The following is a 17,536-nucleotide window of genomic DNA, read 5'->3' as shown; positions in this document are numbered from 1 at the left end:
CCAATGGATGAGATTTTCTGGAGTTACGGGCATTATGAACAAGTCTGTCATTAACCAATCTGGAGAAAAAGCCTATGTTAATCCTGTGAGTCTGTCACATTCTCATTTTCTCTGTGTGCCTTTCTTTCTTCCACTGTTAATTCTCCTCTAATTCCAAAGGTATGAAGAAAGAAAACCAATTACCAAGAGAAAATGAGAACGATGCTAAGAATGTTTTTCTCCTTGGCGTTTGATTAGTGGCTTTATGTGACTCAGTTATTTTTAGCTATTGGCTTGAAGATATTCGCTTCACCTACATAATTCTCATTGTATATATATTTTTCCTTTTTGTTTACAGGGCTTTAAGCATGGTATATGATATACACCTTGACAGTATACGTTGAAAAATTCATATGATAGTGAATATTGATTTTGTATATAAAATAAGCAAGCTCAAATCTGCCCAAAATTGCCTTATGGTAGCTAAATTACACCTAATGATTTAAGCTACAAAATAGTGTGCCTTATTTTGTAAATCAGATAATTCCTAAAACTGCCTAGTTACTGATCAAAATGAGGTGTTTTTTGTAAATCAAACATGATTCCTAGCTTTTGTATAACTAGCATGAACGTTACTTTGGGAGCTAATGAGTTTTATTGGCCCAGCTATTATGTAAATTTTTTCTTGCCAGCTGTAGCTAAACATTTCTGGGTTATTTTCTAGTGCAAATATAAGTAAGGGGGGTATTGCAAGTGGTAACCTTAATAAACAACTGTTTAAAACAATTTTCTCACTGAAAATAGTACAAATGCAATTTAATTTTAAGTAGAAATAAGCAGATGAAAATAAAAATAAGGTCTACTCATCTATTTCAGATAAAACCCACTACTAAATTTCCAGCTGGGAAAAACAAGATATACACTACAGCAAAAATAGAAGGCACTTTCTGGAAACTTTGGTGGTATTATTATTAAAAAATTTGCTAATTCTTGAGATCCACCTATTGGGAAATAATCACTGGTCTCCATTTGCACCCTTGAGAGTCAGAGGCACACAGTGTTATTGTGTCCTGCACAGCATGCTTACAAAATCATAGACTGTCAAAATCAAGCATGCAGACTGCAAATAAAAAGCGAGAGCATCTTGGAATTAAACCCAAGAGATTAAGATCAGAAGAGTCTACACCTTGAGTTATGCTGCTGAGAGGGAAACCTGTGATTTCCTATTGGTTTTTTATAGGTTTTGAAGTGATCTATCCTGGACAATCTTCTTCCATGTGGGGCTCAGATAAACAGTAAAAGTCAGTTGAGTTCATTCATTATTCTTTTGTTATTTGTTTATCACAAAATATTTGAATCAAGATTTCACAGAAAATTTCCCAGTAAGTCTGTTAGCAACCAGCTGAGCCCTATTCAGGGTTTATCTGAACATCTGAGTCTACTGAGAGAATTCTACATATGCATCCACATGTGAAACTGTGAAGAATACAGTGAAATGGAAAATACGCTCCTCAGAACTTTGATGTGCTCAGTAAAATCTTCATCTAGTACCTAAGCATTTGAGAGCAACATTTGATAAAGTAGCCGTGGCTAGGGAGCAGGGAGGTAGCTTTTACCATTTTTTCTTTTCCTTTTTCTCCACATGCTTCTCCAAACCTGGGAGTTACAAAGATGCACTCAAAGGATCAGGCATCTTAATGACTTTAACAATATAAGAAAACATTTCGGGCCTCCCTGGTGGCGCAGTGGTTGAGAGTCCGCCTGCCGATGCAGGGGACACGGGTTCGTGCCCCTGTCCGCGAGGATCCCACGTGCCGCGGAGCGGCTGGGCCCATGGGCCATGGCCGCTGGGCCTGCGCTTCCGGAGCTTGCGCTCCGCGGGGGAGAGGCCGCAGCAGTGGGAAGCCCGCGTACCGCTAAAAAAATAAAAAAAGAGAAAAGAAAACATTTCAAGAACGTTTTAAAAAACACTTGAACATTGAGATAAGATGCCCATGAGAACTAAGCTTACATTGTTTCTAACACAATTATGGAATTTATATTGCATATCTCTTATATAGATGTGCCTAGTAGACAAAAATAACGTCTCACATATATCTAAGGCAAGTCTTCTATACCAGTTTTAAGGAAAAAACAATGTTGAAAGGGTGGATTTGTATAAAAAGGAAACAAACCAGGTGTCCTTAAAGGTCAAATTTGATTTGAACACCAAGAGTATCCTCAACCATTTAAAGAATTAATTTCAAGGGAATATTTTATGCTGTTAGAATCATAGTGACTCTATATTTGGAAGAGAACACAAAATTGTTTGGTCCGTGTCAATGCTTTTCAATTAGGGTTCGTCTACACATTGCAAGTCTGCAACCCACTGATAATCTAAAAACAAAGATATTCTTAACCACCTGAATGAACACCTTATAACTGCCATGTGGTTGGAAAATTTTAAATTACAATTGTGTTTACAATCATGTAAGTGTCAAAAACTATAAATCTGAGCCAATAAGAGAACTGTGTCAGTCTGTTTAGTGGCTAAAAACATCAAGGTGCCTTGCAGTTTGAATAGGGAAAGGAAATGGGAGACATAAGTTACTACATAGTGTAGATAAGATAACATAAAAATCTGTTTTAATCATCATTACCATATTTGTGTTGCTTACAGCAATTTAGTTTCAGCCAAAATACATCATTTATCATAACACGAAATTATTTAAATTAACCTGAGGTTGATACCTCGCTAAGAGTTGACAGAAGCTCAAGAAACCTTTAGAGGATGCCATCACAACTCTGAGAATTTATTGAGAAGATGAGAAGATTCTCTGAAGGAAATGTATAGGAGTAGAGAATGCCTTGGTGTTTCCTCCACTCTATCCCATTCTCCCAGTCCAAGTAAGAAGGGTAATCTGAGTGCCCTGCTATGATACTTGGGGCAACATTTTTTCAGAATGCAAGGCTGACCTCTTATTTCCTGTTAGATGATAGACAAGCTGCAAAAAACCAGACCCATGTAAGGTTAGAGAAGAGCATTGGAGATTTCTCTGAAGCTTGGGAATGAAGGGAAACAGGTGCTTGCCTCTAGTTAGGATGAATCTGAAGATTAGAGACTGCTTGGAGTGCCCTTGATGATTGAATAGGGATAAACAGCATAACTGAGACAATCCTGAAAATTCAGAGCTCGACAGAGTGAGATAGTGAACTTTTCTAGGGACCAAGTGAACACTCAGAAGTGACTAGGGCTAGGTTGATCCTGAAAGGAGGTTTCTAAAACACCCCCGGGGTGTTGTTCATGAGGGTGGGAGCTGGGAGTCCTTTGGAGTAAGCATGATCAGCATCAGGAAACAGTACACCGTGAAGCAGTCAAGTATGTCTTTGTCCTTTCCTTCTAAACACCATTTCTCAAGTTCCAGACCCTGAGGACCCAGGGGCAGCCGAGGTGCAGAACAGGCCATGAAGCAGGGAAAGCTAGAAGAGAACACACTCTCTTCTCTATAGGAACTACAGGACTGAAGTTTAGGACTAAACTGAAGGAGGAGGCAAACATAACTGATGACGTTAACACCAATTACTATTTACTCAATCTACATTAAATTACAATATTAATAACAATTAATATAATTAATCTTGAATTAAGAGGCTGAAGTTTTTATTTAGCTTTTAATTGGATATACACATATGTATATTTCCTTTCAGGCTCATTGAAGAACATTTTAAAATAACTTCAATAATTTTGGAATTATGAACAAGTTGCAAGTACAACTAACTTTTTCCTGAATCATTTGAAAGTAAGTTGATGATGCAATGGCCCATCATGCTCAAATACTTTGGCATGCAATTTCTATAAGTGAGGATTTTTTCTGCATAATTATAACTATCAAAATCTGGAAATCAATACTGACTCATGGCTAGCATCAAATCCTCAGATTTTGGTTTAATTTTAAATTTTTTAAGTATTAAAGATTTATATCTTATTTATTTTGCTTTATGGGTATACTTATTTAAATAACAGTAACATTATAATAAAGTTAATTTAAAATACTGAGGTCTTTAAGGGTCCATGTATAACCCAAGTTTAGGGGAAATAAAAACAATGAACTATTAAAATCCATTCATAGATACATGTATATGTATAACTGAATCACTTTGCTGTACACCTGAAACTAACACACAATTGTTAATCAATTATGCTCCAACATAAAATAAAAATTTTTTTAAGAAAATCCACTCATGTTACATACAAAAAATGCTGTGTTCTAGAAAGGTGGAGTGACTACAGTTTTCTGGTGGCAGATCCAGAAGCCAAATAAAATATCACAGCTCAAAACTTTGCTCTCATTCACCCAAAAGACAATCTGCTAGTTGTGCTAAACTCCCTCCTCTCTACCTCCCAAGGCTGGGGTAGGGAGTAATAATCATAATCTTAATAACAACAACAGGTACCAAGTACATACGATGTGCCAGGAATCAGCCTAAGTGTTGTGTGTGTATCATTTCTTTTCCTACTCACAACAATACTATGAAGGAAATTTTATAGGTACCTTACTTTAAAATGTAAGGAAACTGAGGAGTGAAAAACGAAAGGAAATTTACTCAAGGTTATATGATTTCCAGGTGGTGAAGTCAGCATAGGAAGAGGCAGGCAGACACCCCAGCTGAGGTTCTTAACTGTCAGGCCACACTGTCCTTTTGCCGGCCCTCTTGAATTCTGCTCAGATAGTGTTGAAATTATCTCTGTGTGTTTTATTATTTGTTTTTCACTTCTCTCTCTCTCTCAAGTATAAACACATCAAGGATGAGAATTCTTTTGCATCTTTTTTTCATGTGTCTAACAAACATGCTATTGGATGCGAGGAAGGAGTCAGTAAATATTGCACCTGAAATAATTAATTCAAAATATTGCGTGAAAGGGAGAAGGAAAGAATGCTAACTGCAAAAATCAAAATGAAGCTGGATGTTAGAAGGATGAAAGTCTGACCCCAGTAACAAAAGACTTGAGTTTGCGAATAAATCTGAAGGTCCAAAGGAAGGTTAAAGTTCTTAAGTTCTCTGCAGGAGATTGCTGAGGGCCTGAATCAGCAGATGGAAATATTCAACTCCATGAGACATATACAGAAACAATGGCACTAAGAAGGAAACAATAATTAAAGAAAGAAAGAGAGGGAGGGAGGGAGGAAGGAAGGAAGGAAGGAAGGAAGGAAAAAAGAAAGAATATGGATGAAGTAGGAGATCGTGAAATGACTTGACAACAGGATTAGGAATTAAGTATAATGACTGATTTTCCATTGTTCAGAATCAACTTGGAGGAAGGCTGAATAGCTCTGAGGACTTCTGGCCAGGATTCAGATTACATGTAAAGCTATTACAGTGGTGGTGACCACAACTACAAGATAAAAAAGCCTACTGTTTTAATAGCTTGAATTTGACAATACATTTAGTCAAAATGGGCAGTCATATCAGGTTGACACTTTTGCCTCAACTGATCTAATTTGTTGGCTGATTAAATTGACTTGAAAAGTTTTTCTTAACAAACACGGGTGCACACAAATATAGCCAGAATCAACCAATCCAAAAGCTGGTATTTATTGAATGTATCTATGGATTAGCATATCTGTTAAGTAAATTAACATACTTGGGGGAATTTGTAACTTTCAGCAGATGTTTGGCTACTGGCAATAAATAATTATATCACTCCTAAACATTCTGTAGTCACAGCTTTGCTAAACTGATAATATAAAGAGTACAGCAAGGATGAAAGAATAATTTTTACATTCCAGTAAAACTCTGGCTCAAAAGCAAATTTTAAAACACCCCGTTTAAAAGCCTACCAGCAAACAGTGTGGAGGAGTATTGAATCCTGTTCTACATAGCACTGCTAACGCAGCTGAAAGGAGGAAATGGGTTGAGTTTTTTAAAGGTAAAGAGATGAAAATAAAAAGGAAAGCAGGTCACATAAACTGAAACGGTCCATTGAGGAGCTTGTCACAGAACACACGAGGTCTGGCTGTGAAAATAAAAACCTCTGACAATCCTGATTAAATCTAAAAACAAAATAAATAACATAGGAAAATACAATCTACATTATTAGGTAGCAAAGAGCAGATCCTGGCAGGAGAGCGAAGGGCCACGCTTTCTGCAGTTGGCTTGCTGAGCCAGCAGTTTGCAGGTTCAGGGTTGGAGCAAGAAAAATAACTGCCCTGGGTCTGAACACGCAGTGAGGCTCCAGCAGCTGCAGCAGCCGATTTGAGGACCTTGTTTCAGTGGCTTTGTTTGTGAGAAAAGACTAATTAGTGAGGACAGAGACAGGGGTTTAATGTGAAGGTTGGTCAAGCCTGCAGACATTTTTCTTGAAATGGAAAACTTTTCATGTTGAAGAGTAAGTTTCAACATTCTTTATTTCTTGGGATAGAAAAACAGATCATTATCCCATCAACACCAACACATTCAGTAGAAATATGAAGATTCGTTTTTGCATTTGTAAAGATGTATGAGAGTGTGTGATGTTTATGCTTTAAAGTACCTGCCTTTGACGGCAAGGTCTGTGCCTTTCGTGAAATTTGATGAGAGCCCAGGCATTGGCATGGACAGGTAGCTCCTATAAATATTTGAGTGATTCCCCTGGTCCTTGAATTTTTGCCACCAGATGAAAAGGAAATATTGATGCCTAGCATTCTCCCCAGAAGTCCCTGAAAGGCAATGGCTCCACCAGAGAAGTCTGTCTGGCTCTAACACAGAGCTTCATGTCTCTATTTTTCAGCACCGAAAGCAGAATGAGAAAATACTGAAGGGAGGACAGGACCATCATTCCACATTGTCAATTCATGAGTTACAGATAGGGCATGTAAAGCACAGTGTCGCAATCGCCTGAAATTCCAACCCCTGACTCCACAAATCAGCCAAGGTGCTTGTGCCTGGTGTTACAGCCCTGCTGTAACAGGGAAGCATCTACTCATGTATTTTTGTTTAGATGGAATGGTAGACAAATCCACTTAGCCATATGTGCTTAGTTTTTTCTTTTCCGATTTCATTGTCTAGGAGGATTAAGCAAACACTATCTACAAGTGGCTAATAATCATCCCAAGAATATTCTTCTTAAATATGCTCAAAATAACACAGTATGCCATATTTTTTGCATGCGTTCTTAAATTTAAATGGTAACATAAAGAATCCTACTGTTCAGTGATTCTGCAATATGCTTTTGCATTCAATAGTCAATTTTGAGATCTGCCCATGTTGATACTTAGCCCACTGAAAGTGGGGAGGCCTGATTCTACTAAAAGATAATTGGGTGTCATAATTCCAAACCAGGAAGGTCATCTACACAACGGTAACCAGACACCCAAATTCCAAGGCAAAGTTCAAAGTGAGATGTGCCATTGAAACCTACCCCAGCCACTGCGTATTATCACCAGCTGATCACCAGCACCCTGAGACTTTGTTTTCCTAATATGGGACAGAGATGATTTGAAATTTTTCAGCTTTAAAAGACTTACCTTCTTCCTTCAAACACGTCCATCAAAGTTTAGATGCTGTGTTGGATTGGGCTCCGCCTTGCCCTAAAAATGACTTCCACTCAGCACTCAAGCTTTGGTCTTTGAGTTTTTATTTCTAGCTCTAGATTACTCTACATGCTGTATGATATCCCTTTGTATGAATCTTCCAAAATTTATTTCTCTATTCACATAGTGATGAATATTTGGAGTTGTTTTCATTTATTTTCTAATTACTATACAAATAATGCTACACTGAAAACTGTTGTTCGTGTTTTTCTGTATATAATACCACAAGGATGTGATGACAAAATCAGTCCCAACTATCAAAAGAAGTTCATGTCAGTTATTCAGTTAAATACTCAGCTGACATTAATGTTTTACTGTCAAATAAGCACCTCCAACACCCTCAGAGATCTTAAATATCACAGTCCCACAATATTTGCTCTAAATAAATTTTCTGAGTTGCCTTGTTTACAAGTCTATATGATTGATCTCTTTCCAAGCCATGTATGTTCAGTTTTCTCTTTCAAAATTTGTTTCTTGCGAGTATACACGTTCCCTATCAGGTGTATCACCAAGAAATTCCTGAATCCATGTGTATGTATATAGGGAATAGGGGAGTATAAGTCTTGAATTCACTGAGTCATTTTTTTAAAATCCTCTAATTTTGGTGTTTAAGGAAATGAGGATGGTCATCACCAACCCAAGCTACTAAGCCTCCTTCCTGCATTGCAATTCTTTAAGATAGCAAAGTTGTTTGTTTTTTTTTACTAGAATTCTTTGGCCTTTTTAAGTTATAGAATATACCTGAAAATGGAATTTTTGATACTAGCATATGGACATATTCAAATTTAGTAACTATTACCAAAATACTCAAAGTTTTGGTCTCCTAAATTCTCTTATCATCAGTGAATGAGAGTGATGTCTTTTAAATTTGCTGACGATCTTTTGAATAATCCATTTTGATGTCGTTTAATTTATCCTTTTTTTCTTTGTGATTTGTATTTTATTGTGAACTTATTTTTTATTATTAAGATATTTTCTTCTAATAAATGTAAAGTAAAATGGATATGATATATATATTAGAGAAAGAGACGGAGACAGACGATAGATGAATAAATAACTTCATCTAGAAAGGCCAAAAAATTGCATTGTTTTTTATGAAAATGTCCCAATATGCCCTCACATGCACTGAATATCATTGATATGTCTCTTAATTTTTGTTCAATTTGATAGACCAAAAAAGTACCTTAATGTTTCAAATTACATTTACATTTATGAATAAAATAATTGAAATTCTTTCTACATTATTGACTATTCTGAGTTTTTTTTCTGTGTGAATTCTGCTTATGTTTATTTTCATTGAGACACCAGTGTTATTTTTATTTTGTAATATTCTTTATAGCAAGGGTCTTGAGTCCTTTTTCTTTAAATAATTTCTAAAAATATTTGTTTAAAATGATTTGGGAAATCAGATATCTTGTATTTCTAAAGTAGATATTTTCACATTTACTTTTCTTGTTGATTTCTTCCATTGCTTTTATTAGTTTTATTTATTTTAGGATCTCAGGTTCACAGAGATGGTTTCTTTTGACTCAGTTTAAGTCAAGTTGTTATCTCCATGTACTGCACTGTACTTTTAAACATTTTTTATTTTATTTATTTATCTCCACTCCCATCCCCCTTGGGTCCCAATCCTGCCCACTTCAAAATTATATGGTATCTTTGTGTACATATATTTTTAATTTACAGAAATGAAAGTGGTCTCTAAAGCTCATTATGATATTTATTCTATAAAATCTCTTATCATTCAAGAGCTGATTTCATACCTCTTAGGTTTGTTCTTGATCTAAAAAGAATGTACCTAAGTTTTTTTTTCTACTGAGTGAGAAATGACTTAGTGAGTCAAGAACATTTTTCTATTACAAATTTTATGAGACTGTTTGTTACTAATAGTTGTTTAATTTTATCAAATGATTTTTCTGTAGCCATAAAATGATTGTGTGTAATTTTACTTTTAGTCTATCTACATGAAGAACATTGATAGAATTTCTGATGTTTACTCACTAACTGGACCATAATAACTTGTTTTAAAAATATTTTTGTGTTCAGGATTTTTATATCTACATAAATTACATTAACCTCTAGCTTTATATTTTGAACTACCCTATCTGTTGTAGAATCAAGATCACACTAATCTCATAAAATCAGTTTTGTATCAACTTGTTTTAGATAAGGTTATCCATTCTTTGAAATTTCAGTGGAACTCACCCATCAAACTATTTAGACATTGGACTTTTTGCAGGGAGGAGTAAAGGGAAGATTTTCTTTACTATTTTAGTCTATTTATTTAGTGATTATTAGAATATTTAACTGTTCTCTTTTTTTTTTTTTTTTTTTTTTTTTTTTTTTTTGCGGTACGTGGGCCTCTCACTACTGCGGCCTCTCCCGTTGTGGAGCACAGGCTCCGGACGCGCCGGCTCAGCGGCCATGGCTCACGGGCCCAGCCGCTCCGCGGCATGTGGGATCTTCCCGGACCGGAGCACGAACCCGTGTCCCCTGCATCGGCAGGTGGACTCTCAACCACTGCGCCATCAGGGAAGCCCTGTTTTATTTCTTAATGTTACCAATTTTGGAATTTTGTTTAATAAAGGTACCCGTTTCATCTAGGTGTTAGCAGTTTATTGACTAAGTTGGACCTGGTAAGGTGTAAGGAGAAAGAAACTTTATCTTTTCCTCACCATTGCCTTTTTACACTCTGCTGAATAGCTTGTCACTCTTCTAGATAAAGTCTTGTATTTTTCTTGTCACAATTAACATACTAACATACTAACAGTTACATTCAAATCTAATCACATCTTTTCATTCCATTTGAAAGTTAACTCCTTGTTCAACTCAGGTCTGAGTTTCTTCTTTTTCTTCTGCAGAGCCTTTTTCTTCTTTTTCCTCCAGTAATCACTATGCTGTCTCTAACCCCATCAGAGGTGAAGGGAAGAAGAGAGAAGAACAGAGGTAAAGGCAAAAAGCTCTCTCTTGACCAGTACCATTGTAATCTGTTCTTGATGACCTTTGAGTGTGGCCAGTGACTGATGTCGACTATTTTGTGGAGCATTTACTTAGGGGGTTCATTCAGGATCTGTTTCCGAGGAGCCACCACTTACAGGTCCCTCATATTGGACATCCTGTCTCTGGGCAGCAAGTTATGACTCTTTCCTCAGCTATTGGCTTCTGGTATGTACCCCACACAAACTGCATCCTTGGGGCTCTCCCACCCCTTCAGGTTTCCTCTTGGAATTAGGGACCATAGAGGAAGCTCATATTCACCACAGCACCCCCTCAAGCTCTATGAAGACTGTTATATAATGTTGGCTCTGATACACTGGTTTGTTCTTAACACAGTCATCTTTAAAATACTTTTTCAGGATTTCCCTGGTGGTGCAGTGGTTAAGAATCCACCTGCCAATGTGGGGGATGCGGGTTTAATCCCTGGTCCTGGAAGAGCCCACATGCTGCGGAGCAACTAAGCCTGTCTGCCGCAACTACTGAGCCCGTGTTGCAACTACTGAGCCAGTGTGCTGCAACAAGTGAAACCCATGCTCCTAGAACCTGTGCTCCACAACAAGAGAAGCCACCGCAATGAGAAGCCCACATAGCCCCTGCTTGCCACAACTAGAGAAAGCCTACGTGCAGCAGTGAAGACCCAACGCGGCCAATAAATTTTAAAATACACACACACACACACACACATATATATATATATATAATATTTTTCCAGGACAAAGTGAAATACTAGTTCAATGTCCCCGAAATCCAAAGAGATATGCAAATCAAATTCCCCAGGCTGTCTTAAAGAACTCATCATTTGTTTGGGAATGGAGAGAAATATAATCTCACTCCATCAGTTCTCCATCTAAAGAAACCCTTTTTTTCCAGTTCTCTACTTTTGCAGCACTCTTAATTCCCCATGTAGTCTGGACCTGAGAATGAGCTAAACAATGGAAGAAAAAGTGGTTTAACAAGCTCTTACCATGTCCTACACTGAAATACAACTATTGCTCTGCTTAGGGTCACTGCTGAAACTCTAAGGGGAGAAGGTAAGTACAATGAGACAGCTTCGTGATTCATAGCTTTGCTAATTTGTGTTTCTTAGTAAGGTCCTTTTTATCTTAGTATCTCTCGTGATTATTATTTCCTTTTCATTCGTTCTATAGTTTATCTGGATCTTCTCTTTTTTCAGATTAGTATTACCAAAGATTTTTTTCTCATTATTTTTATTATTTTTTTACATCTTTATTGGAGTATAATTGCTTTACAATGGTGTGCTAGTTTCTGCTTTATATCAAAGTGAATCAGTTATACATATACATATGTTCCCATATCTCTTCCCTCTTGAATCTCCCTCCCTGTCACCCTCCCTATCCCACCCCTCCAGGTGGTCACAAAGCACCGAGCTGATCTCCTTGTGCTATGCGGATGCTTCCCACTAGCTATCTACCTTACGTTTGGTAGTGTATATATGTCCATGCCTCTCTCTCACTTTGTCACAGCTTACCCTTCCCCCTCCCCATATCCTCAAGTCCATTCTCTAGTAGGTCTGTGTCTTTATTCCTGTCTTACCGCTAGGTTATTCATGACATTTTTTTTTCTTAAATTCCATGTATATGTGTTAGCATACGGTATTTGTTTTTCTCTTTCTGACTTACTTCACTCGGTATGACAGACTCTAGGTCTATCCACCTCATTACAAATAGCTCAATTTCGTTTCTTTTTATGGCTGAGTAATATTCCATTGTGTATATGTGCCACATCTTCTTTATCCATTCATCCGATGATGGACACTTAGGTTGTTTCCATCTCCGGGCTATTGTAAATAGAGCTGCAATGAACATTTTGGTACATGAATTTTGGTTTTCCCAGGGTATATGCCCAGTAGTGGGATTGCTGGGTCATATGGTAGTTCTATTTGTAGTTTTTTAAGGAACCTCCATACTGTTCTCCACAGTGGTTGTATCAATTCACATTCCCACCAGCAGTGCAAGAGTGTTCCCTTTTCTCCACACCCTCTCCAGCATTTATTGTTTCTAGATTTTTTGATGATGGCCATTCTGACTGGTGTGAGATGATATCTCATTGTAGTTTTGATTTGCATTTCTCTAATGATTAATGATGTTGAGAATTCTTTCATGTGTTTGTTGGTAGTCTGTATATCTTCTGTGGAGAAATGTCTATTTAGGTCTCCTGCCCATTTTTGGATTGGGTTGTTTTGTTTTTTGTTATTGAGCTGCATGAGCTACTTATAAATTTTGGAGATTAATCCTTTGTCAGTTGCTTCATTTGCAAATATTTTCTCCCATTCTGAGGGTTGTCTTTTGGTCTTGTTTATGGTTTCCTTTGCTGTGCAAAAGCTTTGAAGTTTCATTAGGTCCCATTTGTTTATTTTTGTTTTTATTTCCATTTCTCTAGGAGGTGGGTCAAAAAGGATCGTGCTGTGATTTATGTCATAGAGTGTTCTATGTTTTCCTCCAAGAGTTTGATAGTGTATGGTCTTACATTTAGGTCTTTAATCCATTTTGAGCTTATTTTTGTGTATGGTGTTAGGGAGTGATCTAATCTCATACTTTTACATGTACCTGTCCAGTTTTCCCAGCATCACTTATTGAAGAGGCTGTCCTTTCTCCACTGTACATTCCTGCCTCCTTTATCAAAGATAAGGTGACCATATGTGCGTGGGTTTATCTCTGGGCTTTCTATCCTGTTCCATTGATCTATCTCTCTGTTTTTGTGCCAGTACCATACTGTCTTGATTACTGTAGCTTTGTAGTATAGTCTAAAGTCAGGGAGCCTCATTCCTCCAGCTCCGTTTTTCTTTCTCAAGATTGCTTTGGCTATTAGGGGTCTTTTGTGTTTCCATACAAATTGTGAAAGTTTTTGTTCTAGTTCTGTGAAAACTGCCATTGGTAGTTTGATAGGGATTGCATTGAATCTGTAGATTGCTTTGGGTAGTAGAGTCATTTTCACAATGTTGATTCTTCCAATCCAAGAACATGGTATATCTCTCCATCTATTTGTACCATCTTTAATTTCTTTCATCAGTGTCTTATAATTTTCTGCATACAGGTCTTTTGTCTCCTTAGGTAGGTTTATTCCTAGATATTTTATTCTTTTTGTTGCAGTGGTAAATGGGAGTGTTTTCTTGATTTCTCAGACTTTTCACCATTAGTGTATAGGAATGCCAGAGATTTCTGTGCATTAATTTTGTATCCTGCTCCTTTACCAAATTCATTGATTAGCTCTAGTAGTTTTCTTGTAGCATCTTTAGGATTCTCTATGTATAGTATCATGTCATCTGCAAACACTGACAGCTTTACTTCTTCTTTTCCGATTTGGATTCCTTTTATTTCCTTTTCTTCTCTGATTGCTGTGGCTAAAACTTCCAAAACTATGTTGAATAAAAGTGGTGAGAGTGGGCAACCTTGTCTTGTTCCTGATCTTAGTGGAAATGCTTTCAGTTTTTCACCATTGAGAACAATGTTGGCTGTGGGTTTGTCATATATGGCCTTTATTATGTTGAGGTAGTTTCCCTCTATGCCTACTTTCTGCAGGGTTTTTATCATAAATGGGTGTTGAATTTTGTCGAAAGCTTTCTCTGCATCTATTGAGATGATCATATGGTTTTTCTCCTTCAATTTGTTAATATGGTGTATCACGTTGATTGATTTGCATATATTGAAGAATCCTTGCATTCCTGGAATAAACCCCACTTGTCCATGGTGTATGATCCGTTTAATGTGCTGTTGGATTCTGTTTGCTAGTATTTTGTTGAGGACTTTTGCATCTATGTTCATCAGTGATATTGGCCTGTAGTTTTCTTTCTTTGTGACATCTTTGTCTGTTTTTGGTATCAGGGTGATGGTGGCCTTGTAGAATGAGTTTGGGAGTGTTCCTCCCTCTGCTATATTTTGGAAGAGTTTGAGAAGGATAGGTATTAGCTCTTCTTTAAATGTTTGACAGAATTCGCCTGTGAAGCCATCTGGTCCTGGGCTTTTGTTTGTTGGAAGATTTTTAATCCCAGTTTCAATTTCAGTGCTTGTGATTGGTCTGTTCATATTTTCTATTTCTTCCTGATTCAGACTTGGCAGGTTGTGCATTTCTAAGAATTTGTCCATTTCTTCGAGGTTGTCCATCTTATTGGCATAGAGTTGCTTGTAGTAATCTCTCATGATCTTTTGTATTTCTGTAGTGTCAGTTGTTACTTCTCCTTTTTCATTTCTAATTCTATTGATTTGAGTCTTCTCCCTTTTTTTCTTGATGAGTCTGGCTAATGGTTTATCAATTTTGTTTATCTTCTCAAAGAAACAACTTTTAGTTTTATTGATGTTTGCTATCATTTCCTTCATTTCTTTTCATTTATTTCTGATCTGATTTTTATGATTTCTTTCCTTCTGCTAACTTTGGGGGTTTTTTGTTCTTCTTTCTCCAATTGCTTTAGGTGCAAGGTTAGGTTGTTTATTCGAGATATTTCCTATTTCATAAGGTGGGATTGTATTGCTATAAACTTCCCTCTTAGAACTGCTTTTGCTGCATCCCATAGATTTTGGGTCGTCGTGTCTCCATTGTCATTTGTTTCTAGGTATTTTTTGATTTCCTCTTTGATTTCTTCAGTGATCACTTCGTTATTAAGTAGTGTATTGTTTAGCCTCCATGTGTTTGTATTTTTTACAGATCTTTTCCTGTAAGTGATATCTAGTCTCATAGCGTCGTGGTCGGAAAAGATACTTGATACAATTTCAATTTTCTTAAATTTACCAAGGCTTGATTTGTGACCCAAGATATGATCTATCCTGGAGAATGTTCCATGAGCACTTGAGAAAAATGTGTATTCTGTTGTTTTTGGAGGGAATGTCCAATAAATATCAATTAAGTCCATCTTGTTTAATGTATCAGTTAAAGCTTGTGTTTCCTTATTTATTTTCATCTTGGATGATCTGTCCATTGGTGAAAGTGGGGTGTTAAAGTCCCCTATTATGAATGTGTTACAGTCGATTTCCCCTTTTACAGCTGTTAGTATTTGCCTTATGTATTGAGGTGCTCCTACGTTGGGTGCATAAATATTTACAATAGTTATATCTTCTTCTTGGATCGATCCCTTGATCATTGTGTAGTGTCCTTCTTTGTCTCTTCTAATATTCTCTATTTTAAAGTCTATTTTGTCTGATATGAGAATTGCTACTGCAGCTTTCTTTTGGTTGCCATTTGCATGGAATATCTTTTTCCATCCCCTTACTTTCAGTCTGTATGTGTCTCTAGGTCTGAAGTGGGTCTCTTGTAGACAGCAAACATATGGGTCTTTTTTTTGTATCCATTCAGCTAATCTGTGTATTTTGGTGGGAGCATTTAGTCCATTTACATTTAAGGTAATTATCGATATGTATGTTCCTATTCCCATTTTCTTAATTGTTTTGGGTTTGTTATTGTAGGTCTTTTTCGTCTCCTTTGTTTCTTACCTAGAGAAGTTCCTTTAGCAGGTGTTGGAAAGATGGTTTGGTGGTGCTGAACTCTCTCAGCTTTTGCTTGTCTGTAAAGGTTTTAATTTCTCCATCAAATCTGAATGAGATCCTTGCTGGGTAGAGTAATCTTGGTTGCAGGTTTTTCTCCTTCATCACTTTAAATATGTCCTGCCAGTCCCTTCTGGCTTGCAGAGTTTCTGCTGAAAGTTCAGCTGTTAACCTTATGGGGAGTCCCTTGTGTGTTATTTGTTGTTTTTCCCTTGCTGCTTTTAATATGTTTTCTTTGTATTTAATTTTTGACAGTTTGATTAATGTGTCTTGGCGTATTTCTCCTTGGATTTATCCTGTGTGAGACTCTCTGTGCTTCCTGGACTTGATTAACTATTTCCTTTCCCATATTAGAGAAGTTTTCAACTATAATCTCTTCAAATATTTTCTCAGTCCCTTTCTTTTTCTCTTCTTCTTCTGGAACCCCTATAATTCGAATGTTGGTGCGTTTGATTTTGTCCCAGAGGTCTCTGAGACTGTCCTCAGTTCTTTTCATTCTTTTTTATTTATTCTGCTCTGCAGTAGTTATTTCCACTATTTTATCTTCCAGGTCACTTATCCGTTCTTCTGCCTCAGTTATTCTGCTATTGATCCCATCTAGAGTATTTTTCATTTCTTTTATTGTGTTGTTCATCACTGTTTGCTTCATCTTTAGTTCTTCTGGGTCCTTGTTAAATGTTTCTTGCATTTTGTCTATTCTATTTCCAAGATTTTGGATCATCTTTACTCTCATTATTCTAAATTCTTTCTCAAGTAGACTGCCTATTTCCTCTTCATTTGTTAGGTCTGGTGGGTTTTTACCTTGCTCCTTCATCTGCTGTGTGTTTTTCTGTCTTCTCATTTTGCTTATCTTACTGTGTTTGGGGTCTCCTTTTTGCAGGCTGCAGGTTCGTAGTTCCCATTGTTTTTGGCGTCTGTCCCCAGTGGCTAAGGTTGTTTCAGTGGGTTGTGTAGGCTTCGTGGTGGAGGGGACTAGTGCCTGTGTTCTGGTGGATGAGGCTGGATCTTGTCTTTCTGGTGGGCAGGTCCACGTCTGGTGGTATGTTTTGGGGTGTCTGTGGACTTATTATGATTTTAGGCAGCCTCTCTGCTAATGGGTGGGGTTGTGTTTTGTCTTGCTAGTTGTTTGGCATAGGATGTCCAGCACTGTAGCTTGCTGGTCGTTGAGTGAAGCTGGGTGCTGGTGTTGAGATGGAGATCTCTGGGAGATTTTCACCATTTGATATTATGTGGAGCTGGGAGGTCTCTTGTGGACCAGTGTCCTGAAGTTGGCTCTCCCTCCTCAGAGGCACAGCACTGACTCCTGGCTGCAGCACCAAGAGCCTTTCATCCACATGGCTCAGAATAAAAGGGAGAAAAAGTAGAGAGAAAGAATTAGTAGAAGTAGAAAGAGAGAAAGAAAGAAAGAAAGGAGGGAGGGAGGGAGGAAGGAAGGAAGGAGGGAAGGAAGGAAAAAAAGAAAGGAGATAAAGTAAAATAAAATAAAGTAAGATAAAATATAATAAAGTTATTAAAATA

Source organism: Leucopleurus acutus, assembly GCF_964270905.1.
Source record: "Leucopleurus acutus genome assembly, chromosome: 15".
NCBI classification, from domain to species: Eukaryota; Metazoa; Chordata; class Mammalia; order Artiodactyla; family Delphinidae; genus Leucopleurus; species Leucopleurus acutus.
The sequence above is the reverse complement of the archived record's forward strand: the minus strand, read 5'-3'. Positions refer to the sequence as shown.